The 18,599-nt window shown below is 41.0% G+C and overlaps 1 pseudogene; it reads left to right on the top strand.

The window, feature by feature from the left end:
• Nucleotides 1-171: 171 nt before the first annotated feature.
• On the top strand, nt 172-16,892 carry LOC112668263 (tissue alpha-L-fucosidase-like; annotated as a pseudogene).
• The last annotated feature ends 1,707 nt before the right edge of the window (nt 16,893-18,599 follow it).

Raw genomic sequence — 18,599 nt, 5'->3', positions numbered from 1 at the left:
ACTTGTACTTGATGATATTTAGAGCTCATTCATTTGTCCCGAGGAAGCTTATTGTATGGCAGTTTAATGACAGAAACCTGTTTTAATGCAAATGGACATGTAATCCCACTAAGCCACTCCGAGGGTGTAAATTTAAAACAATTGCTAGAACTGACACGAGAGTTTAAGAAGATGGAGGGCCCGTTGCTAGACCCGGGGCCGCCGGGGGACCCCGACACCCAGCCCCGCGGTCTCCGTGCAGCCGGCGGTTACCATGGCAATTTGAACGGCGGGCGGAGGAGCCTCGGCAGCCCACCTCCCACCTCCCACCTCCCACCTCCCACCTCCCGTGCTGGGCCGCAGCCCCGGGCCGGGCGGAGGAGAGGAGCGCGAGTGGGTGTGTTCTGCTCACTAGGCCTCGGGCAGGGGTGGAAGCCTCCGGGCCTTCATCCCGCAGGAGCCCCATCTTTCCTGGGAGCCCCCTTGTCCCAGCGGGGGAAGGGGGAAGCCTGCCCCAGGGGCGGAGGCGGGAATTGTCTGCGAGTATTTGCTGGATTGTAGTGCCGTTGGGTACTACATCATCCTCCAGAGAGCCCCGAATAAGGTTATTATGGGTGAAGTCATTTTTGTAATAAAGTTGGCTGTAACTCCGGGTCGTAAATCACAGGTTCTGGTACGAAAAAAAAATTACTAAACAGGCCTCCGTTACCACATACTGTCCTCCTCTTAAATACTTTGATTTTACTACAAATCCTCCATTGACTGAGATGGGGGGAAATCCACACAATGAGCAAATGATTCCTTCCGTCCCCGGCAGCAGCCCTGCCGGCATCTGGGCCTCCCGGAATGATTTCCTGAGGTGTGATGTTATTTATGGCGTGCTTTCTCTATCAAAAAGGCAAACAGCATCCCGAGTGACCCCGGAGCATTTGCATCATTGCTTCTCTTGCTAATTGATTCATCCCCTGGCAGGGCCCGAGACACGGGCTGTTAGCTGGACACTCTCTCCCAGCTGCAGAGCCTGCGGATTGAGGTGCCTAAGAAGCAAAGATGTTAATAAAATTGTTAAATGTCACAACTGCAAACCCCACACCCGTTCCGAGTCCATCAGCTCTTCTGGAATGATTCTGTAAAATACCATCTCCTCCCCTTGTCCTTTTCTCAGTCTAAACTTCATAACCTTTGTTAAGTAAGGAGATTAAGAACTATTATTAGCAACACTGATTGTTTAATTTCTTTCATGACTTCTTTCTTTCACATAAGAGTCCGGCGCAGAATGAAAAGGAATGTTATCATATGAAGTGCATTTCAGATGTAATAAAGCAGAAAGGAGAGGGTGGCCCCAGTGGCAGTTGTAAGAGGGACAAAGTGTGGATCTCTATAGCTCAGTGGCTGCAAAGCAGAAAATGAAGATTGTAAAAACGTCACATAAAGAAAAAATGCACAGTGGATTCGTTTTGCGATGCCCATAATTCAGTAATGCCTTTAAGTAGCTAGAAGAAATATAATAAATGTTTTTCCACAACATTGATCATACTGTATCAGAGGAAATATTAGTGTGCAGGGAGCCATGATTATACTGGTAGTAATTCTCGGTGCAGAAAACTAGTAGAAGATGGGACCCTTTATAGGCCGAACTTTTATTGGTTGCAGTTATTTACCTTTAAGAATACGCGTAATACATTGTCCTGTAGCTAAATATTTTTGTGAAAATTCAAACCAGCACTATCAGTAAATCAGAAATCCTGCCACCATTTTATAGAATTTATATATATTTTTTCCTGCAGACGCCCTGATATGTTCCAGAATACAAAACCAGCCAATTGACCATGTAAAAATTCTGGAATGTCTGTAAAACAGATCCTTCTTCTATATTCTGAACCCGGATAGGAGCAGACAGGTTTACAGCATGTGATTCCATCCAAATGCCACCTGTATATATATAAAACATCTCTCTAAAGAAATTAAATGGATTATTAGATTATATACTGCAGTAAAACTATACCCAGAGCTGTAAGCGAGGAAAGGGTATGCATGTCATGCAACTGCCTTTTTTTTTTTTTTTTGTACTGAAACACTGAAGAAAGCTTTGTAAGGCAGGTTTTTTTCTTTAGGGAGAAAAGGAGAGAATTGATTCCTCATGCCAGCCTCTTGCTCCTCGGGCTGGCAGGAGATGGTAATGCGGTGGCCGAAGCAATCTTAGTGCAGGAAACCCTGGCATGCTTAGGGAAAGGTCCACTTTTGTGTTGGAGGGACCCTGGACTTGACTCTAGAAATCTCTGACCTGGGCATCCAGGGTGCACCAGATAAGAGCTGGCCCAGCCAAATTCTTGGAGAACTCCAGGGAGAGGTGAGACCTGGGCATATTAATTCTTGGTGCGTTTCCCACAAGGCCCAGCTGTGGAAGTTTCTGGGAGAAGCCACAGGGCGGAGGAGTCTCCAAGTGAAGATACGGTGAGAGCAGTGATAGGAGCAATGGCGTTCTTTTTCTTCGGAATCTGGATAGGCCAGCTTGCAGTTCAAAGGCCTTGGAAAACCAACCCTGGCTCCCTGCTCTGTTTCAGTGCACATCGCCCCTAACTCTCACTGACATGAATGGGAATCATTTCCCAGACTTCCCTTGCGGAGACCATCCCCATCCCCATCCCTTTGTCTTAGTGCTCCTTTGCTTGATGCAAATCACAGATTTCACACACACATGCTCCTTCGATGCAATGCAGTTTCTATGATGTTCTTTCTTCTCCACCACTTGGGCACAAAGGCAATGCATTAGCCAAAGAGCAGTGGGCACTTTTAATGGAGTTATGTCTTGATTTTCTCCCTGGAGTTGGGTAGATATTTTGTTTGATTTGTTTCCCCTCCTCTAACAAGAAATGAAAGAGGGCACCTCTAAATTCTTCCCATCTTGAGGGCTTTAGAGAGGCAGGCAGGTGAAGAGAAACATCAGAGAGGCAGGCAGGTGAAGAGAACATCAGAGGAGCAGCCTGCCACAAGATGACGGCTCCTCTGAAGGAGTTGCCGCCTGGGAAGTTGGTAAGCCATCACCTGATGTGCTCAGCATTGCCAGGGACGCAAATGATTTACAGGCTCAGGTGACCTAACAGGCTTCTGTTGAGTTCTTTACCAACATGGTGGAGGGGACGCTTTTTAAGTGTCCTCTTTCAAGTGGCACTGTTCTAGGTACTTCCAAGCAGCAGGGGCTCTCCTCGGATTTTTAAAATGAAAATTACTATTACTGTTCTTGTTGTTTATCTTACTGAGTTAGTTGCTTGCCAGTTGAAAGAATGCAATTTAAAATGAAAAAGAATTTTGTGGAGGCTAAGCTCTTTGAATTCCCTCTTTAGATGTATTATCACATTAATGGACCTACTACCAAAACTGATTAAAAATCAGTGGGTAGTCCTGTTCTTTCCTCTCTCTCCTTCCTTCCTCTCTTTCTTCCTTGTTTTCCTTCATTCCTTTTTCCCTTCTCTTCTTTATTTTCCTTCCCTTTTCTTCTCTTTCCTCCCCCTTCTTTCCCTTCTTCGCCAGTGACTTGGAAAAAATCGTAATGGATTTCTTAGAGCAATTCTACAATAATGAAAATATTCGGAGTCACATGCCTTCCCTGGAGTATTTAACAGTGGAGTCAAATGTAGCCTCCATTTTTGCTGGGTTTGCAGCAGCACCAAGTCTCATTTATGCTTGCAAAAATATCTAAGTGTGCGTAGGAGGGTCAGAGACACCCTTGGGGAGTAGACCCTTATAATTTTCCTGAACTTCAAAAAGCAACAAAATAATAATAATGGGACAACAGACCTTGCAAGCTACTTGGTGAATAAACAGTAAATCTAGCTGCACTGGCCATCTAGCCCGAATTACTGACTTACACTGTGGCCCGATGAAGAACGCAGGCACCTTTGACAATACTGCGAATTTGGTTCTAATAGGGAACATTTTCTATTTTAAAGTGAGACACACTTGTACTTATCTCTACGACCGCTGGATGTCACTGTTGCATACCTGTGGCCATAAAAACTTCCCACTTAGGGGATCTGAAACTGGTATTTTAAGGGCTGTCATGTTACCTCCTTGGCGCTCTACCTTTTGATGGAGCACCCGCCACCATGCTAAGACGACTTTCTTCTGCATTCTGTGCAGTCAGCCCCGTTCTCAATTATGGCATTCTAGTGGGAATTCTTCTAATTTATACAGGATGAGATTCCCCAAACACAATTACCTTCTTTGCTATATTCAAAAGGAGTAAGGTACTTTGATAATAGTTCGAAGCATTGTATATTAATTATAACTAACACATTCTGGATACCAAATGGAATGAAGTGAAACATAACCATAAAATACCCTGGATTTATAAAGTGTCTTTCCCTGCCCTTCTTCAAAGAGCTTATAACAATTTCATATCTATTTGCTCATCTGTCTTCCCAACATCCCTAGGGGGTTACCTGCTTTAATGCTTTTATGAGTCAAAGTTGACCTGTGAAATAAATTGAATGAAGTAATTATTTACACTGGCATCCCAGGAGTAAAGCAAAAGCAAACACTGAAAATGTGTTCCAGACAGCTAATTCTAGTTTGCAAAACTAACCCACTGAAATTTTGGTAGTTCTGGTTTTCTTTGTCAATTACTTTTATAATTCCTTAATTCATGGGCCCTTTAATCCTTCTTTTAAAAAGTTATTTTAAAAAATCTGAGCCATCTAGTGTAGCTGACGTTATACAGAAATGAGATCTAGACACTTTCCCAAACCTGAAGAAAGTCCAGCTCAGTAGAAGTGTTAGACTAGACTAGACCGGTGGGGGGTGGGGGGGAGGTTGGCAAGTGGACCAATTGGAACAGTACTTAGCTTTCTCTGTGATCAAAAAATTATCATAAGCTTCATTTTCGCTCTTGTTTCATCTCTTTCTTTTTCTTAAAATCTTGGAGTTGGGGGCACCTGAGTGACTTGGTGGTTGAGCGTCTGCCTTTGGCTCAGGGCGTGATAGTGGGGTCCCAGAATCGAGTCCAACATCGTGCTCCCTACAGGGAGCCTGCTTCTCCCTCTGCCTATGTTTCTGCCTCTCTCTCTGTGTTTCTCATGAATAAATAAATAAAATCTTTAAAAAAGTCTCTTGGAGTTGTTTTCTTTAACTTCCTCTTGTGCCTTTGCACTGGGGAAGTCAGAGCTGTTCCTAGAGAACAGCTCTAGATTGTGGCGGGTGGGGGGTGGGGGATACTCTGTTTTAGTGAACTAGCAGAGAGCTGTGTTGCCTGCCATCAACGGGATGCTTTGATCCAAAATTTCAGTCATTGTTTCCACATTTAGGGGCTGGAATGAACATCAAAGAAGTGGGTGTACGGAATTTACTAAATGCCAAAGAAGTACAATAACATACAGAGGATATAAGCAAATCCCAGTGGCAAAATTTGCTGCCAATTCTTGCACATAATAGAGGCCCTAAAGTGACAGTCTATCTTTGACAAATGCATAATGATATCAATGCCAAGGGAAGGAACTAGCATGCTGAAAGGTGAATAAAAGAGTTGGGAACAATTCAGTGCACTTACACATTTCCTTAGTGTGTTTTCACACAACAAGGAAAGCAGATGACACAAATGCATTAGGTAATCATTGGACGGGGCTGCAAACTCACCAGCGGGTTTAAACTGACCTGGCTCTTTTGGGATCCAGCTCTAAAGATGAAAATAAAATGTGATTAGAAATAATTCATCTTCTAGAGGAAAAAAAAAAAAGGAACAAGTAAAGTGAAAATAGCTTTCTTGCTCTGTCTTGGATAGTTCCAGTTTTAAAGCCCATATGTTGTTTGCCATAACTTCTTCGCCTCCCAGGGCCAATGCATTCCAAACGCTTCAGCTAGTGCGCTGCACTGAGGAGTCTAGGAAGTTCGGGCTCATTTGTATCCACAGTCTTTGTTCAAATATGGATTAATTTTGGTTAATTTCAGTAGGTGCACATAAAGTAAAATGCACAGAACTGAAACCACTGAAATCAGGCCATTGTGTGATCATCTAAAAACCTACTTTTCAAGCTCCTTTAAGTTTTATTTTTGAAATAAAAACAATAAAATGACTGTAAAAAGTTTCCAAAAGTGTTGACATTATGAGCAATTGCTAACCAAGGCTATTCCCAGAATGATAGCGCAAATTCAGATATAATTCTGGAAAAGCTAACTACCCTGCCTTGCCAGCTATAAATATTTCATTCAGAAGGTGATCTGAGAAGGGTCCTATGGTACATGGCTCTTGCCTCCAGGGCCAGGTATCTGCATAGATGCATATTGTGTCACTGTCACCAGGCCTAGCATGGGAAGGTAGGGGCAGACTCTTGCCCTTAAACTGCAGTCCTTTCACTGTGAAGAGGAGTATGAAGACCTTCTGGAGGATGCTTTAAACAAGCAGACCGTGTGTGGATGTTTAGAGAGCGGAGTTTCGAAATGTCACAGTACATGGCAGACGCCTACAGGCTGGTACAGGAAATTAAGTACAAGGAAGACCAAGGTGCCTGTGTGTTTACTTGAAATCCTCCTTGGTCGAGCAAGACATTGTGCCGGTTGCAGAGAGCCAGCATTTTTCTCCTTTGCATCGAGCCATCAGGGAAGAGCTGCACATAGACACCAAAACCATTTCCAACATAGTCCCTCCCTGCAGTTCTTCAGTGCTTCTTACAAAATTTCTCCCACAGCCTTGCCCTGCGTAATAAAGGAGCCTGTGGAAAGATCGTGCTCTGTGTATTGTGCATGTTAAGTAAATGCAATGCTTTTCATTATTTCAAACTCTGTAATGCAATGACTGAGTGCCTGGCAACATTAGAAAATGGACAAACAAGTATTCAACTGGCTGGATGAACCATGGCTTTCTGGCATTAAAAGTGTAATATTTATGAGTTAATTTAATCATAGAAGAAAATATTGAGTAGGTGACTGAGTAAAATGATGACTGTGTATTATGTTTTTGCCATGCAGCTGGATAAACATATTCAACGACAGATCTTGGCAAGAACTGCAAAGATGCTCTTGACAATGGCATGAATAAATATTAGGTGCTGCCTAGAATTCACTGCATTTGAGGTCTTGAGCAAAGCCAGATGAGGTTTAGCAGGGAAATATAGAAGAAGCCACGCATGCACACTGGGATTATGTAAACATTGGAGTCTTTCTCTGCAGCCCGGGAATTGCTCTAACATTCATTTTCATCTACATCACTGACAGGTTTTTTTTTTTTTTTTTTTTTTTTTTACTTACTATCTTTGCACTTCTAGGAGTGTACTTTAGCATTAAAACCCAGCTTTTGATCGCTTCTCGGCCTTTTGGCTAAGATCAAGTGTAAAACCCAGCTTTTGGGAAGCTTGTAGCAAAATTTTCAACAACATAGACCTGGGGAGAAAAATACTTTGCCTAGGCTACAGAGAGTTGCCAAAAAAAAAAAAAAGATACTCTTCTGTAGCAACCCTATCCAACCCATATAGAACAATAAATTGAACAAACTTCTTTAGATTGCTTCTTACGTTTCTTTAGGATATATGGCTTCTGATTCCAAGAAGAACCATAGGAAAAAAAAACCCCATATTCTGAAAGGATATTTTGAAGGGAGGGGATCGGTAACATTAAGAGTCACTTAATGAAACATTTGTATCAGGTGCAAAAAGAACCAGTGTGTAAGAGTACTATAGAAATATGTCATAGTTTTCCTCCTGTAGAATTGTTGTTTTACTGATAAAGCAAAGATTTTTTTTTCCCAGCTTTTCGAGACATAATTGACATATAAGATTGTCTAAGTTTAAGGTGTGCGACTCGTTGGTCCGAGATACTTATATTGGGAAATGACCACCACCAGGGCATTAGTGAACACCTCCATCACTTCACATAATTGCCATAGCTTTTCTGTAGTGACAGCCTGTAAGATCTACTGTCTAAGCAGCTTTCCAGTATATACTATAGTATGGTTAACTATAATCATCAGGCTGAACATTAGACTCCCACCCAAAACTTATTCATCTTGGGACTATAAGTTTGTACCCTTTGACCAGCATCTTTCCATCTCCCCATGCCCCAGCCCCTGGTCACCACCATTCTACACCTGTGTCTATGAGTTTGACTGTTTTACAGATTCTGTATGTAAGTAATACCATGCAGGATTTGTCTTTCTCTGTTTGACTTATTTCACTTAGGATAATGGCGTCTAGGTGCATCCATGTTTTTGCAAAGGCAAGGTTTCCTTCTTTCTCTTAGCTAAGTAGAGAGAGAAATATGGTATATATTGTATATATAGTAATACCGTACTCCATTGCATATGGTCATACATACATACATATATATACACACACACACATATATAAAGATTTATATGTATATACATATAAAGATTTATCCATCTTTATCCATTCATACTTTGATGGACACTTAGGTTGTTTTCATGTCTTGACCATTGTAGATAATGCTGCAGTGAAAATGGGAGGGCAGATATCTCTTCGAGACCCTGTTTTCATTTCCTTGGATGTATACCCTGAAGTGGGATTGCTGGATCATATGTAGTTCTATTTTTACTTTTTTGAGAGACCTCTATACTGTGTTCCATAGTGACTGTATTCATGGACATTCCACCAACAGTGCACAAAGGTTCCCTTCTTCCCACATCCTCACCAACACTTGTTATTTCTTGTCTTTTTGAGGATAGCCATCTAAAGGTGTGAGGTGATAGCCCCTTGTAGTTTCAGTTTGCATCTCCTGATGATTACTGATATTGAGCATCTTTTCACTTGTTTATTGGCTATTTGTATGTCTTTGGACAAATATCTATTCAGTTCCTCTGCCCATTTTAAATTGGATTTTTGTTTTGTTTTGCTATTGAATTGTAGGAGTTCATTATATCTTTTGGACTATAACCCCTTAGATAGATGATTTGCAGATATTTTCTCCCATTTCCCTAGGTTGCCTTTTCATTTTGTTGGTTGTTTCTCTTGCTATGCAGAAGCTTTTCAGTTTGATGTAGTCTCAGTTTACATTTTTAAGTTTTGCATTTGTTGTTTGTGTTTGTGGTGCCATATCCAAAAATTTATTGCCATGAACAGTGTCAAGGAGGTTTTCCCCTGTGCTTTCCTCTAGTCATTTTATGGTTTTAGTTCTTCCGTTTATGTCTTTCATTCATTTTGAGTTAATTTTTGTGTATGGTATAAGATAGAGGTCCGGTTTCATTCCTCTGCATGTGGTTATCTTAGTTTTTCCAGTGCTGTTTATTAGAGAGACTATCCATTCTGCCTTGAGTATTCTTGGCTCCCTTGTCAAGTATTAGTTGACTAGACATGCAGGGGTTTATTTCTGGCTCTCTGTTCTATTCCATTGGTCTGTGTGTCTGTCTTTATGCAAGTACCATACTGTTTTGATTACTAAAGCTATGTAATCTAGTTTGAAATCAAGAAGTGTGAAGCCTTCAGCTTTGCTCTTCATTCTCAACGTCACTTTGGGCATTCAGGATCTTTCAGTGTTTCTCATGAATTTTAGGATTGTTTTTCCTATTTCTTGAAAAATGCCAGTAGCATTCTGATGGGATTGCATTGAATTTATAGATGCCTCGGGGTGATATGAACATTGTCTCTTAAAGGCAGTATATAGTTGGGTCTTGTTTTTTTATCCATCCAGCTACTGTATGCCTTTTGATTGAAAATTTTAATCTGTTTATATTAGAGTACTTATTGGTAGGTAAGGATTTATTAATGCTATCTTACTGTTTTCTGGCTGCTTTGAATCCCTTTGTTCCTTTCTTCATCTCCTGCTGCCTTCCTTTGTGAACTGATGATTTTGCATAGTGGACTGCTTTGATTCACTTCTTTTTCTCTTTTGTGAATGTACTGGAGGTTTTTGTTTTGTGGTTATCATGAAGCTTACATAAAATATTTTATAGATACAATAGTCTATTTTACATTAACAACCAAACTTGGATCGCATACAAAAACTCTACCCTTTTCCATTTCTGATGTCACAATTTACCTTTTTTTATATTGTGTATTCATTACCAAATTATTCTAGCTATAAATATTTTTAATACTCTTTCCTTTAAGAAAATTTCTTACTAAGGTCTTTGCTTTTGATTTTCTGGAGCACACACACACTGTGTCTGAACAACAAAATAACTATGGTATCTGGGCCACAGTGTATGTACCAAAGACTTCTGCTAAATCTTTGAATTCACTAGATTGCCTTTTATTCTTTGGGTCATCTTAGCATTAAAATATGAGGACAGAATGCATCAGAGAGGCTAGCAGAGCCTATAGGGAAAAACACCTGTGTGGGTGTGGGTACTCCAGATCCTAATCTTAATTGTTACCCTGGGCAAGTCACTTTGCGTCTCTGTACCTCAGTTTTCAATCTGTAAAAAAAAAAAAAAAAAAAAAAAAAAAAATTTAACAGATTTTATTTATTTATTTGACAGAGAGTGGCAGGCAGAGGGAGAAGGAGAAGCAGTTCCCCACTGAGCAAAGAGCCAGATGAGAGGTTCTATCCCAGGGCCCTGAGATCATGACCTGAGCTGAAAGCAGATGCTCAACCCATGGAGCCACCCAAGTGCCCCCAATTGTAAAATTGTAAGAATATTTGTTTGCCCAGCTTTGAGAGTCTGGCTATGAGAGAAAAACTAGATCATCTAAAGCAATAGTTTCTTTTGTTATTAAACCACAATGCACTTAATTGAAAGTCTGATTTGTTCCCAAAAGGATTTCAGTTGCATTTAGAGAAATCAAAATACAAACTTAAGATATGACCATGACAGGGCGCACCTGAGTAGCTCATCTGTTAAGCATCCAACTCTTGGTTTTAGCTCAGGTCATGATCTGTGGATGGTGAGATCCAGCCCGACCTCCAGCTCTGTGCTCAGTGTGGAGGCCTCTTCAGTCTTCTCTCTCCCCCTTTGGCCCTTCCCCTCTGTTTCTTCTTGCCTCTGCTCACACATCTCTCTCTCTCTCTGCCTCTCTAAAATAAATAAAATCTTAAAAAAAAAAATATGACCATGACTACAAATATTTTCCAAGATATCCAAGCAAATATGGTAGGTCACAAACTTAATTTTTCCTTATTTGCTTTTGAAGAAACCTCTCAAAATTTTATCTTTAAAAAAGATTGATTGATTGATTGATTGACTTAGAGCACAAGAGCAGGAATGAGGTATAGAGGAAGAGGGAGGGGTAGAGGAAAAAGGAGGGGTAGAGGAAGAAGGCGAGAAGCAGATTCCCCACAGAGCACAGAGTAGAATATGGGGCTTGATCCCACAATCCTAAAATCATGACCTAAGCCAAAATCACGAGTCAGATGCTTAACCAATTGAATCACCCAGGCACCCCTCAAAATCTTATTTTTAAAAGAAAATCTATCTCCCAACTACTCTGTCTTCCTGGTAACATTCTTAATTGGACACATTCCACCTTGACATGCATGTAACAAATAAATGGAGTACTCGAACCACTTAGTGGAGCGAGAAGTAGGAAGAGGGGTGTTTGGAGGTAAAATTGCCATAATTTGGTGATGGGTTGGATTTGGGAAAGTGTCCCAAATAAAGTGTCCAAAGATTACTCCCAGACTTATACAGAAGTTGAGAGAAGAAAGATTTGGAGGAATAATCTGTTTGGGATATGTTAAATCCAGAAAAAGACCATAAAGGCAGCTATGATGGTAAAAGAGCACTGTGGTTCAGGGCAAAAGACTTCAGTTAAGGTCCTGGCTCTGCTGCGATATGTGTGACTGTGGGCATGAAGACTTCTTCTTCCTGAGTTTTCGTGTCTTTATCTGTCAAATGGAGATATTAATCTTTCTCATTACTTTGTTGGGAAGGTAAAATGACCATTTTTAAAAAACGCTTTTTTAAAGTAATCTTTACAGCCAGGACAGGGCTTGAACTCATCACCCCAAGATCAAGAGTTGCTCATTCCACCTACTGAACCAGCCAGGCACCCCAACAGTTTTTTTGAAGGCATTTTATAAGGAACCACCCTACATCTTGTTACTACAGAGACAGAAAAAATAACACAAAGAAGCAAGTTGGGACTTTCTCTCCTGGAAACATTCCCACTAAGCAACAGATACCCGTCTCTTCTTGTCTTTTCACTAATTCATCTTATATCTTTCATGGAGTTGCCTTGGAGGCCCACTCTTTCTCTTTCCTACCTACCGCTAGGAGGATGCGCACACCCATGACCTCATCTCGAAGGGCACATAGAGTTAATGTGGAGAAGAGTCTCCTGGGATTCATGGTTAATTAGGGACAGGAATCATGGCTTTGGAATGTTATGGGCTTCCAGTGAATATTAATTGATTGGACTTTGGCATTACCGTTTTACTAGTATGGCTTTAAATTGGTGGGAAGAAGAAAAGATTTTAGTCATTTGGGAGAAAACATCTCCATGCCTGCTCATGTTGGTTTGGGAACATCCATTAACACCACAAAGTGGAGCCTCATATTGACCCCAGAACCCAAGGAAGGACAAAGGCCATGGAAACATGAGGGAGAAGCTAACGTTTCCTCTATTTCTGTTTCCCCGGGGTAAGCTCCTTGATCCCTCCCTACAACGATGTCCGGAAAATCTGTGTGCGATTAACTTCTTTTGACCACTCCAAAGCCAAGTAGGGAAGCTGGCTGCCAATGGCAGTGGGATCGCTTTGGAAATAGCAGAGATTACAGGAAAGGGCAAAATGTATCTGCGCTTATGCAGAGCCTCAAGAAGACTTCTTAAAGGGCAAATAGATTCTGCTTGTGAAACATAGACTTCATAAAATTTGAACATTTATTAAAGCTCAACATGGGGCAAGGAGTATGGAAATATGAACTGCGCCTCAGTCTTACAACCTACCCGGGGGGAGAAAGCTAGGTAATGAAGGACTTGGTACTAGATAACCTCTCTGTACTGGGAAGCAAGTCTTGTTGTGTTGTTGTCTTTGCCTCGTCCGTGTATTTTGTGAATGTCTGTTTCCTGCCTGAGAACTTCCAAGTGCGACAGCAAAAAAATAAAAACGTAGTTTGAACTATCTCCATATTTTCCAACACTGAGTGCTGTTTCTGTGTTAAAATTTTCTTCCTGGGGTAATATTTTTCTATTCTTTAATAATTGTCTCTAGTATGTTCAGCATGATGTCTTGAAATACCTGAATCAGGGTCAGTCATTAGCAAATTTGCAGGGTCATATATGGAATGAATGTAAACCAACTTGATGCTGCGCTTCCCAGTGTACATGTAGAGGTGTGCACGTATGTCACGGCAAAGGGAGGAACCACTTGTTATCTGATGTATGTAAAGCATTTAAGACCGTAGCTGTACCATGGTAAGTCCTATGTAAGTCTTGACTACTGCTGGTTCTACTAATACCATTACTACACTGTTACTGTTGGAAAGACTCAGGGTTATGCTGTGACCAGAGGTCAACTGGGCTGGTTTCATGAGATCTACCAACCTCTGATGTGGACCTAACACCCGTGCAGATTACATGCTCGCTTCCCACCTGTGAATGCCCCTTGGACTCTTTGGGAAGACCATCTTTTTTGGTCCACGTTTTTGCCATCAGCTGCCTCTTGGGAACTGTCAGAGTGTCAGGAGGAAGCTTTGGGATGCTTCCTGGTATGCATGGTAGCCATCACTCTAAGGCAGTGCATCTGAAATTATGTGTAAGTGAAAGATAAGTTATTTGTGTTGTGTTCTTAATTTCCAATCTGTCACAGCCTGATCTTTTGTAAGGGGCAATAAAAATAACTTAAAATGGAATAAAATACCAATCCACACAAAATTCAAGTCCTATTTTTTATTAGATTGAACAGACATAAACTCATCATGCCAAATGGCTCTCAACATTTTAAATGCTTTCTCTCGATTCTATGCTTGTCTCATCTCTGAACAGTAACCAAGATTACAACAGTGGGTCCTGTTTTGAATAGCAATGTCATAAAGGACAGTGAGGAACCCCCAGGAGCCTGTCATTTTCGTGCTGGTCTCCTTTTGTGAAGCTCAGAGGGCTCTCACCACAGCAGAGGATGCTACAGGTCAGCAGGCCTTAGGGTGCTTAGAAGGTGACTGAGAGGCCAACAGAGACAGCTAGGTTCTGCTGGGTGCTGGCCATTCTCTCAGCCGGGAATTTATGCACAGCTAAACGTTGGGCTGTTTAATGCGGATGCACAGGTGTGGAAACAGTCTGTGATAGGCAGGTTTATGGCATATAAACACATTGTATGATATACTGTAATCAACTATATAAACAACTTTAAAATTGTCTATACTTCATATTTCCAGCATTTGGTTTTGCTAATCATATGTCTTCCTGACAGCAATTAAATAACCTTGAGAGAAAATGTACACCTGCTGTCTCCCCTGGGGAAACTGCATCTCTTTTGTGAATGACATAAGTTCTCCATAAAGCATAACTGAAGATAGAATTGAATTTGAAGATATGTCTCTTTTCTCTCCTGTTTTATCTTCTAGTTGAAATGGAGGGCATGGTTTAATAGAGCTGATATTTTTGTGGATTCCTATTCTAGGCTTCTACTTAAACCAAAATATTTTACTGAGGGGCTAATTAGAGGCGAGAGCTAAATGAGGTTGAGATGAGTATGGCAGCAAGGAGGTCCCACAGTCACCTCCTTGGCCTGCACTCCCACTCTTCCCAATCTCTCTACCCCAAGGCTTTCAGTTCTTTCAGACTTCCTTTTAGGATCACCATACTGATTCTGTTTTCCTTCACACAAAACAGAGCATAACAATGCATTTGCTTTGCTTGGGTCAGGTTCCACATAAGGTCCATTCATGAGGATTGATGAATTAAAAATTTCTCTTGATTGACAGGTGTTGAGGCCAGGTGGGTCCTGGGGGCTCAATGCAGGTCGGGCACCGCTATAGCCTGAAGTGACCAAGTCTCAACTCTAGATTGGTTCAGCGAGGCAAAGCTTGGAGGGTTAGTGCCCCAAGGGTATGTTCTTAAAGCCAGCCTGCGGTGGTGAGTGGTACAGGTGCACTGAATAGGCGAGGGCCACCCCAGTACCAGAGCTTCAGGTGTGACAGCTGCCAACCTGGCAAAAGCTATGCAGACTTGAGGTCACAGTTCCCCTTGCACCTCTTCCACCCTAATGAATGACTGAATTCATCCAGGCCACGGAGCCAGTAGGTTGTCCTGACCACAAAGTATCACAGAGCCTTTTCAAAATGGCCAAGTCCTATGTTGGAGCCAGAACTCTGAGGCCCTGGGACCCCATCCCAATAGTGTTCTGCTGAGTTGATGAGTTGGGAACAGCAGTCTGGAAGAAGAACATATGCCACTGAGTCTTTCACTCACTCTTAGAATGGTTCCATCAACTATCTACTTGATAAGAGAAATGGCTTCAAAACACAGCATTTGGTCAGTGTGAAAACAATGCCAGAGCTATTTGACCTTGTTAACAGGGACCTGATCTGTTGGTCTGGTGGAGAAGGAGAATGTCCTGATACTTACTGGAACTTTACAAATTTTCTTTCTTGAATCTTCAGTGATAGCTCTGTCAAGGATGAAGGGAAATGGCCTATAGGGTTAGAAATGCTCCTGTTACCAAGGATGGTACTATAGCTGTCAAGACAAATTCAAGCCGGGAAGGTCAGTAGATCACAAGTGGGAGATATGCACCACCACCTACAAGCCATCCAGGATTATCATTGTGATGGAGCCATGTCTGACATCGTAAGCGATTCTGCAGACATTTCAGAACTAGTTTAGACAGTAGGTTTCAAAGGCAACTATCTTCTCAATGTTGAACCAACTAAAGATGGACCAGTTGTTCCCATCATCCAAGAAAGGCTTCTTGCTGCTGGGAAGTGGTGGTGCATCCATGGGGAGGCTGTCTACACATCTAAACCATGGAGGGTGCAGTCGGAAAAGAACACAGTATCTATTGTATACCTCAAAAGGATCAGCTATGTATGCCATTTTACTGCACTGGTCAAAAAATGAAGTCTTAAACCTTTAATCCCCCATAACTACCTGGATGACAGAGGTAAGGATGCTAGGAGCCCGAGAAGATCTGAGGTGGTCCACAGTCCTGGATAAAATTTTCCTCATTTTTCTGACCTCACCATCTGCTCTCCTAGTTGGGTTTGCTTAGACTGTGAAGCTGATCATTGGAATTCAAGAAGAAAGGGACACTGCCTGGTGTTTGCTGCTTTGATTTTCCTCGTATAGTACCATCATTGTAATAGACTAGCTTCTCTTTGCTACCCAGAGATGGCTTTTCTAACACGATCAAAGGAGCTGAGCACATTACACTGATGTCTCAATGAGCCACGGATCTGAGCACCATCAATAGTATACCTCACTTTGGGCAACAAAAGAAAGGACTGAACAGTTTAGCTCTGAGTTCATCCATTCCTACCTTTGGAAATTACCTACAATGGAAACTTCCCTCTATTCTCTGTTTGATAAGCTTACTTCCTTACTCTATGACTTTAGTTCAGGAATAAGCCCAGTCACCCTATTGCCCATGAGAGGGAGTAGAAAGTTTGGCAAGCTCAACCATATGCTATTTATTTAGCATCAATTGTCTCCCCCACCCCCATCCCAAGTGTGAGAGAGTCTGGGGAGGAAGGAAAAGGTTTCTAGGCTGCTAATGTTCAATCTTCAGAAGTTTCTGAAGAAAACTAGTAGCTCTGAATTTCAGTCTGTTTGAGGGAATACTGTTTTAAAAACGGTTGTGATTCTACACTGCCTTTTAAAATAGGAGTAAATAAATACATTTACATGTCAAAAGATTTATATATCTCCCTATCAGCTCTCTTTCTCTCCATTTTCCCCTTGCAATCTTGGTTGTTATTGTTGAAGAAACTGGCTCTTTGTCTTGGAGTTTCCAAAAGTTTGGATTTTGCTGACTGTCCCTATTTATTGTATTACTCTGTCATTAGAAGCTCTAAATTGGCAGTTAGATCTAGAGGATTGATAAGATTTAGGTTCAATTATTTTGTCAAGAATATTTCTTATGAAGGGAGGCCTGGGTGGCTCAGTGGTTGAGCATCTGCCTTTGGCTCAGGGTGTGATCCTGGGGCCCTGGGATTGAGTCTCACATTGTCTATGTCTCTGCCTCTCTCTGTGTGTCTTAGAATAAATAAATAAAATCTTTAAAAAAAAGAATATTTCTTACACAGTGTTTTGCATTTCTGTAAGAGGTACATAATGCCTGATTGTCTCTCTCTAGTGATCTGAGCAGCCATTGGTGGTCATTGCTTAGATCCACCAATTCAATAGGAGGTTGCAAAATGGTGATATCCTGATTCTATTGGTATTTATTCATTTGTTAGTTGGAAAGCTTCTATGAAGAGAAAATCTCCCTTGACTCTCTGGTTACCCTGAGACCAGGTATTTTGTTTGTTGGTTTGTTCATCTTATTTATTTTATTTATTTTTTTTAGCACAATGAATTGGTTCCATAACATCCTTTAAAGGTGAGTCTAATTTTTTGGTATCATACTGAACTTGCAAATTGAAATATACTTGATATGTTTCAACCCATTGCATTTATCAGCCCACTGATGCTGAAATCTTTGACCAGTTGGATCCTCTTTAAAACAGTACTCAGATCTTTTGGGCAGAACCCCATAGTTTTTCAAAGCTTCCTTGCTTTCTGGTATGACAAGATATTCCAGGCTCATTTAATAAACTTCCTAGAAATTCATTAGGCCTGGAATCAGCCATCTTTCCAAGTGTCTTGGTTCCTTTGATAGGGAATAATATTTAGAGATACCTTTAAGTTCCAGGGATGCTCATTGCCATTGGGTTATTCATTGTTTACAGGCCTTTCCAGTGGACAGAACCAGAAAATGAGGGTTTTTTTTAAACATAAAGCACATTCTGAATCAGAATTGCTATGTCAGATTTATTTGCAGAACTATAGATTTTTTATAGAATTGATCTCATTGATCTTACATTTGTGTCTGCTCTCACTTAAGCTGAAAGTCCCAGGCCCCAGTGACACCAGTATATATGCATTTTTGCTTTAGCTCACACTACCAATACAATAGTTTCAGAACACCAATACCAAAACCACCACAATATGATTATTACAGCAATCAATTGCTATTGACTATGAATCAATAGCAAGTCTGGGGGAATTACTCTACAACCTAGCATGGAGTTAACTCTAAATTATAACTTAAAAGTAATAAAATGACTGACACATATAATTGCATGAAAACAAGTGGTTCACGTTTAATTCACATGAGTTATATGAGGCCCATTTTGCAGATGAGAAAACTGAGACTTAGAGAAATTTTGCCAAAGTTTACAGTTAGTAAATGGCAGAGATGGGACTTGAACATAAGGAAATTCTAACTCATTATGCACTGAGCCACCTAGATTTCTGTCCATTCTATGTGCATTCAGAAAATCAGAGAATAAACATTTTCCAGACCCCACTCATAATTGGGAAATAAAATCTTATTAATACTATGAGGCCAGTATTATGACTATTGTTGTTATTATTGGTTTGATACAGACTTCATGTTGAGTTGCAGAAGAGCTTTAAAAGGCATAGGAGTCTTGGGAAAGAGACTTCAGTGTATCTTTAAGTATAAAATGTAAATATAATATGACACTGAGCATGGAAATTTATATCTTTTAGTTTTTATTCTTGGTCAGGACTCTG

Source organism: Canis lupus, chromosome 36, assembly GCF_003254725.2.
Source record: "Canis lupus dingo isolate Sandy chromosome 36, ASM325472v2, whole genome shotgun sequence".
Classification (NCBI taxonomy): domain Eukaryota; kingdom Metazoa; phylum Chordata; class Mammalia; order Carnivora; family Canidae; genus Canis; species Canis lupus.
This window is presented reverse-complemented; position numbering and strand designations above follow the sequence as displayed.